Source organism: Artibeus jamaicensis, unplaced genomic scaffold (genome assembly GCF_021234435.1).
Source record: "Artibeus jamaicensis isolate MK-2021 breed Jamaican fruit bat unplaced genomic scaffold, CSHL_Jam_final scaffold_847, whole genome shotgun sequence".
Lineage (NCBI taxonomy): Eukaryota > Metazoa > Chordata > Mammalia > Chiroptera > Phyllostomidae > Artibeus > Artibeus jamaicensis.
The window spans coordinates 13,754,923-13,767,379 of record NW_026522057.1 but is presented as its reverse complement, the minus strand read 5'-3'; the positions used below and the strand labels follow the sequence as shown (position 1 = coordinate 13,767,379).

Genomic DNA, 12,457 nt, shown 5'->3' with positions numbered 1-12,457 from the left:
GGCCGGCGGGCGCGCGCCTGATTTGCGCAGACGCAGATTGCCTTCTGACACGTGGTCGCTGTCTTGGGTTGTTGCCGAGCTCCTAGCAGTGGAGTTTTTTTCCTGCTGATGTTGACTGGAAACGTGGGCGGGCTCAGCGCCTTCGACCCCAGCTTTACGAATTCTGCCCTAGCTGTATCTTCCCGTCTGTCGTGTCTATCGCCACCATGACCGGTAATGATGTCCTCTTACGGGTTAGAGGTCGCCATTTTTGGCTGGTGCCTTTGTCGTGATAGCAGCACAGCGATAATCACCTGGGACAGCAGCATCCCTTACGTATCCTGTTGGAACCAACAGTGGAGTTGGCAGCACAAGAATCTAGGGACAAGTGAGGCCGGTTGTGCGTGTGAATTGGCAATTAATAATAATTGAGAGCTTAGTAGCAGGAATTTTGTCAAGCTCCTTACCTCAGATAAATCATTTTGTTTTAAAGGAAGTATGTAAGCGATAAAGCAAGGTCTTAGCTGATAACTTCTGAGTCTTATCTCGAATTTAGAATTCTAACTCCAAACTTTGAATCTGTCCTCTAACTATTATACTGATTCTTTCCATTATTTCGTCCATAAAATACCTAGAACTGCTTCATTTACCAGGTGCTAGGTATCTAAACAAGACCTGTTTCCAGTAAGCCCCTTCTGGAGCCCGGGTTCCCACACTAAGATAATTAAACACAAAGGAATGTAAAAAGGTCTGTGACAGCCAAAGCAAGTGACTGTAACTACCCGCAGGAATCAAGGGGTGCGTCTCACCTGGGTTAGTGCAGCAACCTGCCCTCACAGTTCTTTCTTCCCATCCTAATCCCACTAGATTTCCAATCCACCCTTGTACTCACTCATTCATCCAAATTCACAGAATGGAGGCCCCCTCACCATTAGGTTCCAAGCCATCTTCTTAGGCTCCCCCCACCTCCGTTAGCGTTTATCCCCCTTCTACCCTCCCACCTCCACCCACACCCTCCCCCATGTTCCTAGTCTTACTTCCCTGCCACTGCTGTCTTTACTCTCCCAATAGTCTGGTGTACCATTTTTAAAATTTTGCACTCCATCTTTTCAAGACCCAATTTTAATGTACATTCATTCAACAAATAGACTGCTCATTGTGCACCAAGCTTTTTGCTGGGTGCTGGGTATTAGTAGATAAGACAGACAATATTTTCCCTTAGAGAGTTTACAGTCTGAAGTGGGAAACAGACTACTTAGCAAGTATACAAAAGTGTAAAGGGAAAGAATACCAGAGTAAATTAGATTTAGCTAGCTGGGTGGTGGAGGGCCCTGAGGTAGGAAAAAGCTTATCCAAGGACCAAGATGGCCAGGTTGGATAGAGCTTAATAGGTGATAGGAAGAGTGGCAGTCTGAGGTTGGACAGGCATGCAGGAGTTAGCTCAGGCAGGGCCTTGTAGTCCATGGTAGGGACACAGAATTTTCTTTATTGCGCAATGGGAAGGCATTGGAGGGTAGAGGTCAGATGATTTGTTTTTAGGAAATGACTGGTGGAGTCCTCAACAGACAGAGTTGACAGCAAGTATCTAGGCTTCCATCAGTTTGTATTACACATCTGTTAACTATTATAGTGTAAGCTGTTTATATGACTCCTTCTCTTGCAGCTTCTACTTTGTAGAGGTCAGGGACCTCCACATATTGTTATATTAAGGAAAGTAAAATGCCTAACAGGCTATATATATACATACACGTTTAATCTTCACACAAGGACTTGCTTATTGGTTTTAGAGAAGAAGGAAGGGAGAGAGAGAGAGGTAGAGAAACATGGATTGGTTGCCTCACCTGCAACTGGGGACCTGTCCCACGACCCCTGTCCGGGGAGGGGGGCGGGGGAACCCCACCCATAACCTTTCAGTTTACTGGCCAGCACTCAATCCACTGAGCCACACCAGCCAGTGCTTTTTTGTTTGTTTTAAGTTAATACATACAAATATAGGACCGTAGAAAATGTAAAACACGGGGTCTTAGGTACACACGTGTGTGCCCTTTATTACATTACTGGTGTCATTCAACACTTTTTTCACTCAATTATTTTTATATCTGTTGATAAAGATCTACTTCATCATTCCAAGAGCAGTATTGTTTTTTTCCTTCGTTAATGGTATCATGCTGTACGTTATTCAGCGCCTCTTATCAGGTGTGTTTTGATGTCTAACTCAATCCTTGAAGGTGCTGCGGATAGCATTCCACCTTATGAACACACTGACATAATGCTAATTAGCTTCGCTAGCTCTTATAATGATCCGTGCTCTAGAGCTCGCGTGCTGGAGTGGCTTCAAGGAGTGGTACAAGTTAGTGCATTTTCAATATTATTAGGGTGGGGGGAAATTCGAGTTTCCTCACATAGGTACCCATACCCCCTAAGAATCAGGTTTTCCTACGAAGCGGACGACAGGAACGGCTCACTGCAATGTAGAGCTCGATTCCCTCCAGTAACTCTCCTTCCCGCCCCAACCCCCTACGCTCGCAGGCTCCTTCCCAGCAAGCACTGCGCTATTTGCATATTAACTCAGTGTTTTTTGCCTTTGCTTCTAAACAAAAATCAAAAGACAAGTCATACTCTCTTGGTAAAAAAAAAACTCTCTCTGGCTCAGGAGGACTGGAAATCTCAACTTCTAGAACATGGAATAGGAACCTGTGTACTTTCTTTTTATTCACTTATACCAAAATAGGTATTCGCCACTACTGCCACCCTCCTTTCGGAACTCTGTAAGCAAAAAGGGCTTCTGTCGTGAGTGGCACACGTAGAGCAGCTTGGTTGCTCTACGTGCGGAATCGACATCAAGAGATTTCGGAAGCATAATTTTTTGCAGTACGGGCAGCTAGTGATCGTTGGTCCTGGCGCCCTTGAAACTCTGAAAGAAAAGAAGAGGTGTTTGAAATTTCTTCTCTATGTGCTTTGTGCTATATAGTGCTGTCCTTTATGCTCTACGTTTTTCTGCCGGTAGTCGTTGGCTTTGGGTTTTTGTTTCTGGTGAAAGATAAGTTTTTGTGGCTTTTCTCTGTTGCTACAATTAAGGAAATTGAGATAAGTAAGTTAGTACGTGCTTTTATGTAAGGGATCAGTGCTTTGTGCAGTATTTTTAGTCACCACGTGAAATTTAAACTTTGAGTTTTTCTTTTTTACCGGGCACACATTCCTTATTAAAGCTGAGTTGTTTTTTTGTAACTTGTTTTTTAAAAACAGAGACAGTAGTTTAAAACTCCAGTTAACTAGCACTCTTAGTGTTGGTAGGTACTTTTGTGGACAGCAATTTAACAACAGATATTCCATCTCTTAAGTATGTATTCTCCTATGTGAAATTGGGTTTAAGATATTTAGCAGTAAGGGTGCATTTATTCTAACAGTAAATGTATAGGGTACTTCAATAGACCCAGTGCCTGACTTCACGAGGCTTAAGTTTAGTGAAGGGAAAGACAAAAGGAAAACAACATGGAGTAGGCTGGGAGTGGGATGTCTGGGAAAGCTTTCCTGAGGCAGACTTTGAAACTAAAACCTAGAGAGGCGATAACGAGGCAAAGTGGGAGGGAAGGACTGTATAAATAAAGGCAAATCCTTGAGGGTAGACTATGTGCTGCAGTAAAGAAAGGACAAGATGGGTAGAGAAAAACCATCCATTTGGCAGGACACAGGGAAGCCAGGAGACTCCAGTGAGGCTGGGATTTTCTTGCAGTGCTTTTTCATAAAGCAGAAATGAGAAATTACCTACAGCAGAGATCAGCAAACTTTTTCTATAAAAGGCCAGATAGTGTATCTTTAAGGTTTGTGGCCATATCATGTTTGGTAGGCACTCAACTCTGTTGCAAAGCAGCAAAAGATGATATATAAACAATTGGGCATAGCTGTGTTTCAATACAACTTTATTTATGGACACCAAAATTTGTTACTTTAAATTTTTTATTTATTGACTTTTTAGAAAGAGAGAGAAGGGGGAGAGAGAGAGAAACGTTGACTTGTTGTTTCACTTATTTATGCATCCATTGGTTGATTCCTGTATGTGTCCTGGAATTTGACCAGGGATCAAACCTACAACTTTGGAATATCTGGATGAGGTTCTAACCAACCAAGCTATCTGGCGAGGACTTGAAATTTGGATTTCATGATAATTGTCATATACTATAAAATAATATTATTTTACTTTTTTAATATAGAATTTGTGCAGTATATTTCTCTTGATTTGTATATTTTACCCATAACTTAACATCCTTTTTACAGGCTGAATTCAGCTGATATAATCAAAATTATTTCTAGCCCTGGCTGGTGTAGCTCAGTGGATTGAGCGCGGGCCTGTGAACCAGATGATAGTGGTTCGATTCCCAGTCAGGGCACATGCCTGGGTTGCAGGCCAATTCCCAGCACTGGACCCACAAGAGGCAACCATATATTGATGTTTCTCTCCCTCTCTCCTTCCCTTCCCCTCTAAAGATAAATAAAATCTTTAAAAAAAATTATTTCTTTCACCCAAATAGGAAAAATGCAAAATTGTAAACATTTGTAAGACAACAAATTAAAACAATGATGAAAATAAGTCCCTCCTCTCATTAGAAACAGTGTCTGTATAATATATGTTATCTAGAACAGAATTTCTTTATAGGTCAGGCACCTGTTTCTACAATACCTTTATTCCTCCAGTTTTATTTCATTCCAGTCAGTCCCACCTCCTATGAAGGATCAAAGGGATGTTGGTCTTGATGGAAATCTGTTCTTTCTTATACTGCTGGTACCTGTCAGGAACTAGAAGTTAGGGGAGACACCAGCCTGCTGGGACCAGGAAAACAGGGCCTGGCTCAGCAGCGCCAGCTAGTGGCCGGAAGCAGAGAGGATGAGGTGCAGGGATGCCAGGCCAGGTGGGCCCTGTCAGGAAAGAGCAGCATTTGTATGTGAAGGGAAAACTGTAACAGAGTGAAAGATTTGCTCTTTTGACACTCTCTTAATTCTAGTCTGCATTTTCCCCCTGGCCTTCAGGCAAATAGCTCCTGCTATAGATATACTAATTGTTAGAGAAATTCTGCTTGAGGCTTGAGCTTTTGGCGAAGATTTGTAGGAGCCAAATTAGCAGGGGACAATGGACTGGGAACAATGAGATTTAGAGATTCCCCCCACACCCCCTTCTTGGGATCTCTGTAGGCACTTAGATGTCTGAGATCTTCACACACCTCTTGCCCTACCTATTCTCCCTCCCCTTGACATAAAAGAAGCCTGAATGCTATGCTCTCTTAAAATGGATTTGAAAAAGCCCAAAGGCTTCCCATCTTCCTGAGCTGGCACCTTCTTCATCAATAAACTTTTCCTTACTCCAAACTCTGACAGTTTGAATATCGGTCTTTGAAGCACTGGGGACATGTACCTTGAATCAGTAACACTTAACACTTGTTCCATGCAGAGAGACCAGAATATCATAAGTGGTATATAGAGAGAAGCTATGCAAAGTCTGGTGTTTATTTAGAGATTTCCCACTTTTCCTTGGATCCCTGTAGGCACCTAGATGTCTGAGGTCTTCTTTTTGGGAGGATGGGTAACAAAGCCTGGTAGCTACTGCCACAAGGGTTATGACACTTGCCCTGCCTGTCTCCACTTTACATAGAGTCAGTCCCAGTTATGGGAGAGTGGTAGCATGGTGAGGTCAAGCAGTGAGTTGTGCACTCTCCACATCTGAGTCTGCGCCCAAGGTGGGGACCTCTTACTCTGTGATTTCCCTCACTACAAATCCTACTTGTGTCTGGGTGGTATGGAATGTGGGGCCTTCTCTGGGGGTGCAGCCAGAGCAAAAGATGAGAAAAATGTTCCTACCAAGCCAGCAGTACCTGTCTACTCACATCCCAACACCATGGGAGACCAGGCCAGGCCCAGGGCTTTGCTGACGTCAGGGCATTGGGCCTCAGGTCATCAAGTTTTAGGACCTCCCTATTTGTCTCCTTTGAATTCTCCTTTGAATTCTCCTTTGAATGCTTTGAATGCTTTGAATTCTCCTTCAGGCATTTGGGACTTGGCTGAGGATCTAATTCTAGGGCTGCAGAAGGTCTCTACACTTCAGCCTCCTAACCCAGAAAGCAAAAGTACTCTTCTTTTCATTCCCCCCACCGCCCACAAGCCTTTTAAAATGTGAAAACCAGCCTGGCTGGTATGGCTCAATGGATTGAGTACTGGCCTGCAAACCAAGGGGTCACTAGTTCAAGTCCCAGTCAGGGCACATGCTAGGGTTGCAGTCCAGGTCCCCAGTTGGGGGCACACAAGAGGCAACCACACATTGATGTTTTTCTCCTTCTCTTCCTCTCTTCCCCTCTCTCTAAAAATTAAATAAATCTAAAAAAAATGTGAAAACCATCCTTGGGTTCTCAGGCAACAGCCAGGGAGCTATAGTTTACTGGGCCCCGGACTACAAATTCAAGAGCAAGAAGAGCCACGTCAAACCAACTATGGGAGATCCACACAATGGAATATTATGCACTCATTAAAATGTTGAAACAGGCTGGTGTGGCTCATTGGGTTGTGAATTGTCCTGCAAATGGAAAGGGTGCTGGTTCAATTCCCAGTCAGGGCACATGCCTGGGTCCCCAGTTGGGGATGTGCGAGAGTCAGCTGATTACTGTTTCTCTAATTTAGCATCAATGTTTGTCTCCCTTTCTCGCTCCCTCCCCCTCTCTCTCTGAAAATAAATAAATAAAATCTTTAAAATTTTTTTTATTTATTTATCTTTAGAGGGGAAGGGAAGGAGAGAGGAGAGAAATATCAATGTGTAGTTGCCTCTCGTGTGTCCCTTGCTGGGAACTGGCCTGCAACCCAGGCATGTGCCCTGACCGGGAATTGAACTGCAATCCTCTGGTTCGCAGGCCCACGCTCAATCCACTGAGCTACACCAGCCAGGGTTAAAATCTTTTTTTTAAAGAAATATATTTAAGAAATAAAATGTTGAAACAGCTTTCAGCTTTAGGCTTGAAAGAGATGTAGGTGTAACTTTCTTTGGCCTTCCTGAATCTGGGTTTATCAGACACCTGCTACCTCCACCATAGCACTGCAGCTCGACCTCAGTGAGATCAAAGTCATATACCTGAAGTGCACTGGCAGGGCAATCAGTGCCACATGTGCCCTGGCCCCCAAGATCGGCCCCTGGGATGTCTCTGAAAAAGGTCGGCAATGACATCACCAAAACAACCAGTGACGGGAAGGGTCTGCGAATAACAGTGAAACTGACCATTCAGCAGACAGGCCCAGGTTGAGGCAGTGCCTTCTGCCTCTGCCCCGATCATCACAGCCCTAACAAGACCACCATGAGACAGAAAGAAGAAAAAAAAATTAAGCACAGTGGAAATATCACTTGTGACGAGATTGTCAACGCTGCCCAACATATGTGTCACCAGTCTTTAGCTAGAGAACTCTCGGGTACTGTTGAGATCCTGGGACAGCCCAGTCTGTGGGCTGCAATGTAGATGGCTGCCACCCTCATGACACCATAGGTGACATCAGCAGTGGTGCAGTGGAATTCCCAGATAGTGAAGAACTGGAAAGGAAAATATTTCAATGAAAGATTATTATACAACCACAATAAATAAATAAATGTTGAAACAGAAGAATTTGTGATAATGGTTTACTTCTGTGGAGCACTTATCAAGTGACAGGCCCTGTATGAAGCACTTAGATGCATTAGCTCCTGTAAACCAGTGAGGTAGGTAGTAATAGTATGTTCACTTCACACGTAAGAAAACAGAAGCTCTGGGAGATCCAGATCCCCTAACTAGAAGGTACCAAGGAATGAGACCAGGTCTCTTGACAGGGATGCGTTGCTCTGACTGCACAGGGCACCCAAGAAAAATGTCCATTATAGTGAAATCTGTTAGTAAGGGAAGATTTGTTGGGGAAGTGAAGCTTTTTTCCTTTTGTTTATTCGTATTTTCTTATTAAAAAGGTACATGAACAAGTTAGAGAAATTATGAGGACATATAGTCACTGGAATACAAATGATGGAAAATAAAATCAGACTCAGAAGGTCACATATTGTATGATTCCTTTTATAGGAAATGTCCTGAAACTGCATATCAATAGAAACAAAGTAGGACTAGTGGTTGTCGGGGCTGGAGGTGGGGGCAGGGATTGACCACAAATGGGCATGAGGAATATTTTGGGGGCAAAGGAAATGTTCTAAAACTAGATTATGGTGAGAGTTGTGTACTTAAAATGGGTGAATTTTACAGTATGTAAATTATACTTTAATAAAGCTTTTTTAAAAAATGGAAAATTTTTTAAAATCAAAGCTGGAAGGAGAAATGTTTACCTACTTAGGAGCCTGGGAGTATAAAATCAGTTTATGGAATAAGTTCTCTAATTTAGGAACTTGACCTTAGCGGATTTCCTGCATGCTGTGCTTCTATGTGTTAGCTGATCATGTCAGTGACTCCCTCATTCAAAACCCTTCGACAGCTGCTAACTAGCTTGAGTTAGCATCCTATAAGTCTCAATGGATCTACCACCATCTTTGTTCTCAGGGCTCCAGCCACACTAGTTTTCTCTCTGTATCTTTGAAGTCACTACTTGTCTTGCCTCAGGGCCTCCAGGAAGTTTTTTCCTCTGCCTGGAAATGCTGTTTCTCAACAGCATCTTCCCCATTCCCCTCTCCCAAACTGGCTAACTCCTCATTCTCCATATCTCAGTTCAGATGTCACTTCCTCTGGTAGGCCCTCCTTGACCTCCCCACCCCTCACTTGGGTAGCTCCTCACACTATTATACTGTTTCATAGCAAATGTACTTGTCTGTAAAACGTCATAATCATTAATGAATTAGTTGTAAACTTAGTTGTTCAATATTTATATTCCCCAGCCAGAATGTCACATATGTGAAGGCAAGAAACCTGTCTGTATCTTGTATACCATTTGCATACTTGATATCCAGTATAGTACCTGACACATAGTAGGCATTCAATCCATATTTGCAGAGCACTTCACAAGTACTTGTGTGTATACAATTACATTGGCTACTACTTATTAAGCACCTACTGTGTCCTTGGATATGCAAATAGGAGTAAATGCAATAGCCAGCTCCTGTCCATTCTAGAGGTGATTGTACTCTCCTAAGTAGGACAAGGATAATCTTCCTCTTTTACAGGTAGTCAAAGATTATATCACTTGTAAGGAAAAGGCAGAACCTTCTGAAACTGAAATGAAACTCCTTCTGATAAGATCATAGACTCCCAACAGGATGGGTTTACTGCAGGTGGGTGAGAGGGGAGGTGGATCAGGGAAGTAGATCACGGAAATGGATTTTGAGAGGCCATGAAGCTTTGGCATTTTGAAGGGAGGAGGGGAGAGGGTGTCAATTTGTCAGAGGACAAGAGGAAGTTTCCATCTTTCACATGGCTGGATAAGTATGGCTCCTCTCTGAAAACCAACCAAACCTGGCCACTGAACTCCCCTTTTGGTCTGTATCTGGGATATTGGGATCAGTGACCACAGACAGGAAATGATGATCATGCAAAAATTGTGTTTCTATACACTTAAAATCCAAAAAAGAATTTAAGACAATTCCATTTACAGTATTATCAAAAAGGATAAAATATTTAGGAATAAATTTAATCAAGGAGGTGAAACTTAACTGAGGAGGAGTGTAAGTTGTATACACTAAAAACTATAAAACATTGCTGAAAGAAGACAAATGGGAAGATAGATGTTCCATGTTCATCAATGGGACTTAGTATCATTAAGATGTCAATACTAGCCAAAGTGATTGGTGGATTCAATGCAATCTCCATAAATATCCTTTTTTTTTAATATTACATTTTATTTAGTTACTTTTCAAGTACATTTTTTTTTTTAATCTATTTCTCCCATCCCACCCCACCCCCCCGCCCGGTCTCCCCCCCCCCATTCCCCATAAATATCCTTTTTTTTAGAACACTTTTTTTTACAGAAATAGAAAAACCCATTCTAAAATTGAATCTCAAGGAACCCGGAATAGCTGAAACACTCTTGAAAAAGATCGAAGTTGCAAGAATACTCTTCCTGATTTCAAAACTTACTAGAAAGTTACAGTAAGTAAAACAGTGTGGTAGTAATATAAATACAGACATGTAGATTAATGGAATAGAATAGAGTCCAGAAATAAACCCCAACATCAGATTTTTAAAAATTTATTTTTATTAAAAAAATGTAAATATTAAAACATTTTTTAAAATTTTATTTTAGAGAGGGGAAGGGAGAGAGAGGGAATCATCAATGTGTGGTTGCCTCTTGAACACCCCCTACTGGGGATCTGGTCCCCAACCCAGGCATGTGCCCTGACTGGGACTTGAACCAGAGATCCTTTGGATCGCAGGCTGGTGCCCAATCCACTGAGCCACATCAGCCAGGGCTATTTATTGATTTCTAGAGGAAGGGAGGGAGGGAGAGGAGAAACATCAATTTGTTGTTCCACTAATTTATGCACTCATTGGTTGTTTCTCGTATATGCCCTGACCAGAGATTGAACCAACAACCTTGATACACTCAGCAGATACTCTTAACTAACTGAGCTACCAGAAACTAGGACCTCCAGCTGGCATTTCTTGAGTGCTTACTACATTCCAGACATTATTTTAAGTCCTTTTGTATATTCTAAGTTCTTGTTTACCCTTCATATATGCCTGTGAGTGAAGTATCATTACCATCTCCCTTTTACAGATGAAGAAACTGAGGCTGAGACAGAGACTGATCCAAGGTCACAGAGCCACCAAGACTTGAATCTTGTCCTCTGACTCCAAAACCAGACTTTCATTTTGGTCCTGGTGATGTACAGTGGGTAAGGAAGGAGCTGGGTTTGAAGAGGAGGTGGATTCACTTGACTGTATCTAGATTCATTCCAGACTTTTTTCCTTGTATCCACTGGCAGAACTTCCTCCTTTTCTCTCTGCCTCCTTTTCTGATTCACTCTCCATTAGTGGCTGCTGGCTCCTGAGAATGTGATGCCACAGGGTGGGGTAGGCTGTAGGGGTGGGAAGGGAGACCCACAAGTGCAGGCAGTCTTTAATAAACAAAGTTTTTGATTGCCCTTTATATGCCAGGCAATGTTTGGAGGCTGTAGTCCTGTTGTGAATAAAACAGACCTTGTACCTGCTCTCAGGGATATTTCATTGCACTGTGTGTGTGTGTGTGTGTGTGTGTGTGTGTGTGTGTGTTGGGGGAGTGAGGAGTGAGGGGTAGAGAGGATAGGGTAGAAAGGAGGGGAAATGGGAGAGGGAAGTGAATACAAACCAGGAACAAGATAGGTCAAGTGTCATAGGATTATAAAGGAAATGTGTGAGAGTGACAGAGGGGACACACCTAAGACAGGGAGAACAGAAAAGGCCTGACTTATGAGCTAAGACATACAGGATGAGAAAGAGCAAGATGAAGATCTGGAAGAAGAGCATTCCAGGATTCCATGGGGAAATGGCAAGGGCCAAGGCCATGAGATGTGTGTTTTGGAGGAAATTGGAGAAGTCTAGAGAGGCTGTGGCAGAGTGACAGAAACAAAAGAAGTTGAGAGACAATCCCAGTGCCAGCTCATGTAGGGTCTTGTAGACCACGATGAGGAGTTCTAGGTTAATTCTAAGGAGAAGGAGGCCACTGGAGGAATCAAGAATGAAGACTGTGGGGTAGTGAACACACAATATAGTGTACAGATGATGTGTTATCAAATTGTGCACCTGAAGCCTGTATAATTTTATTAACCAGTGTTATCCCAATGAATTCAGTAAAAAGAAGGAAAAAAAGAATGAAGACTAGAAGGACAGGACAGGAAGTGGGGAGACCAATTAGGACATTTTGGCTGTAACGTAACAGGCACGTGATGATGGTGGTCCACGCCAAGTTGGGATTCAGAGGTGGTAGTAGAGGGATCTTGGGAGATGACTGAATGATGAGGGTGACAGTCTTGGAGGTGAAGGAGACACGAGGAGAAGCTGGTTTAATGTTGGGGGCAGAGGGCAGTCTAAGGAAAGGTAGAGACGGAAATTATCTATTTGGTTGTGGACATGTTGAGTTTGCAGTCAGTGGCTGGCTAGACAGCTGGCAACACTGTTCCAGGTTAGAAGCAGATACCTGGCAGGAGAGACCAGGGCTGCCACCTGGGAACCCACAGGCCAGACTTCTTCACAGATGGATAATGTTTGAAGGGTTTCTTTAATTGGTTATCAATATTTATAAATTCAGAGATATCAAATAAACTCAGGATTTCTACCTCCTCTTCCAAATTGGATAGTTTGGCCACACAGGGCCAAGGTCCTGGGAAGGCCATGGCAGCCTAATAGAGGAGCTGCTGCTGGCCCTCCAGATGGACCGGTCGGACCCCAGCAGGACTGCTGCAGATTCCATTCAAGGCCTGGTTCTAGCAGCACTGGAGTTTCAAATGCTGGAATGGGCAGAAGGTGGCACTCTAGAAGAGGAAAAAAAATTGACCTGGCCCAGAGCCTGG

At 43.1% G+C, this 12,457-nt stretch overlaps 1 long non-coding RNA gene and 1 other non-coding gene across 2 annotated transcripts; both read left to right on the top strand.

The window, feature by feature from the left end:
- The first annotated feature begins 48 nt into the window (after positions 1 to 48).
- LOC119052476 (uncharacterized) lies at positions 49 to 11,113 on the top strand. The gene is made up of 3 exons (XR_005083116.2): positions 49 to 213; positions 9,938 to 10,058; positions 10,687 to 11,113. It is a non-coding gene; the product is annotated as an uncharacterized LOC119052476 (long non-coding RNA).
- On the top strand, positions 2,754 to 2,887 carry LOC119052569 (U11 spliceosomal RNA). The gene has a single exon (XR_005083161.2). It is a non-coding gene; the product is annotated as a U11 spliceosomal RNA (small nuclear RNA).
- Positions 11,114 to 12,457: the final 1,344 nt, after the last annotated feature.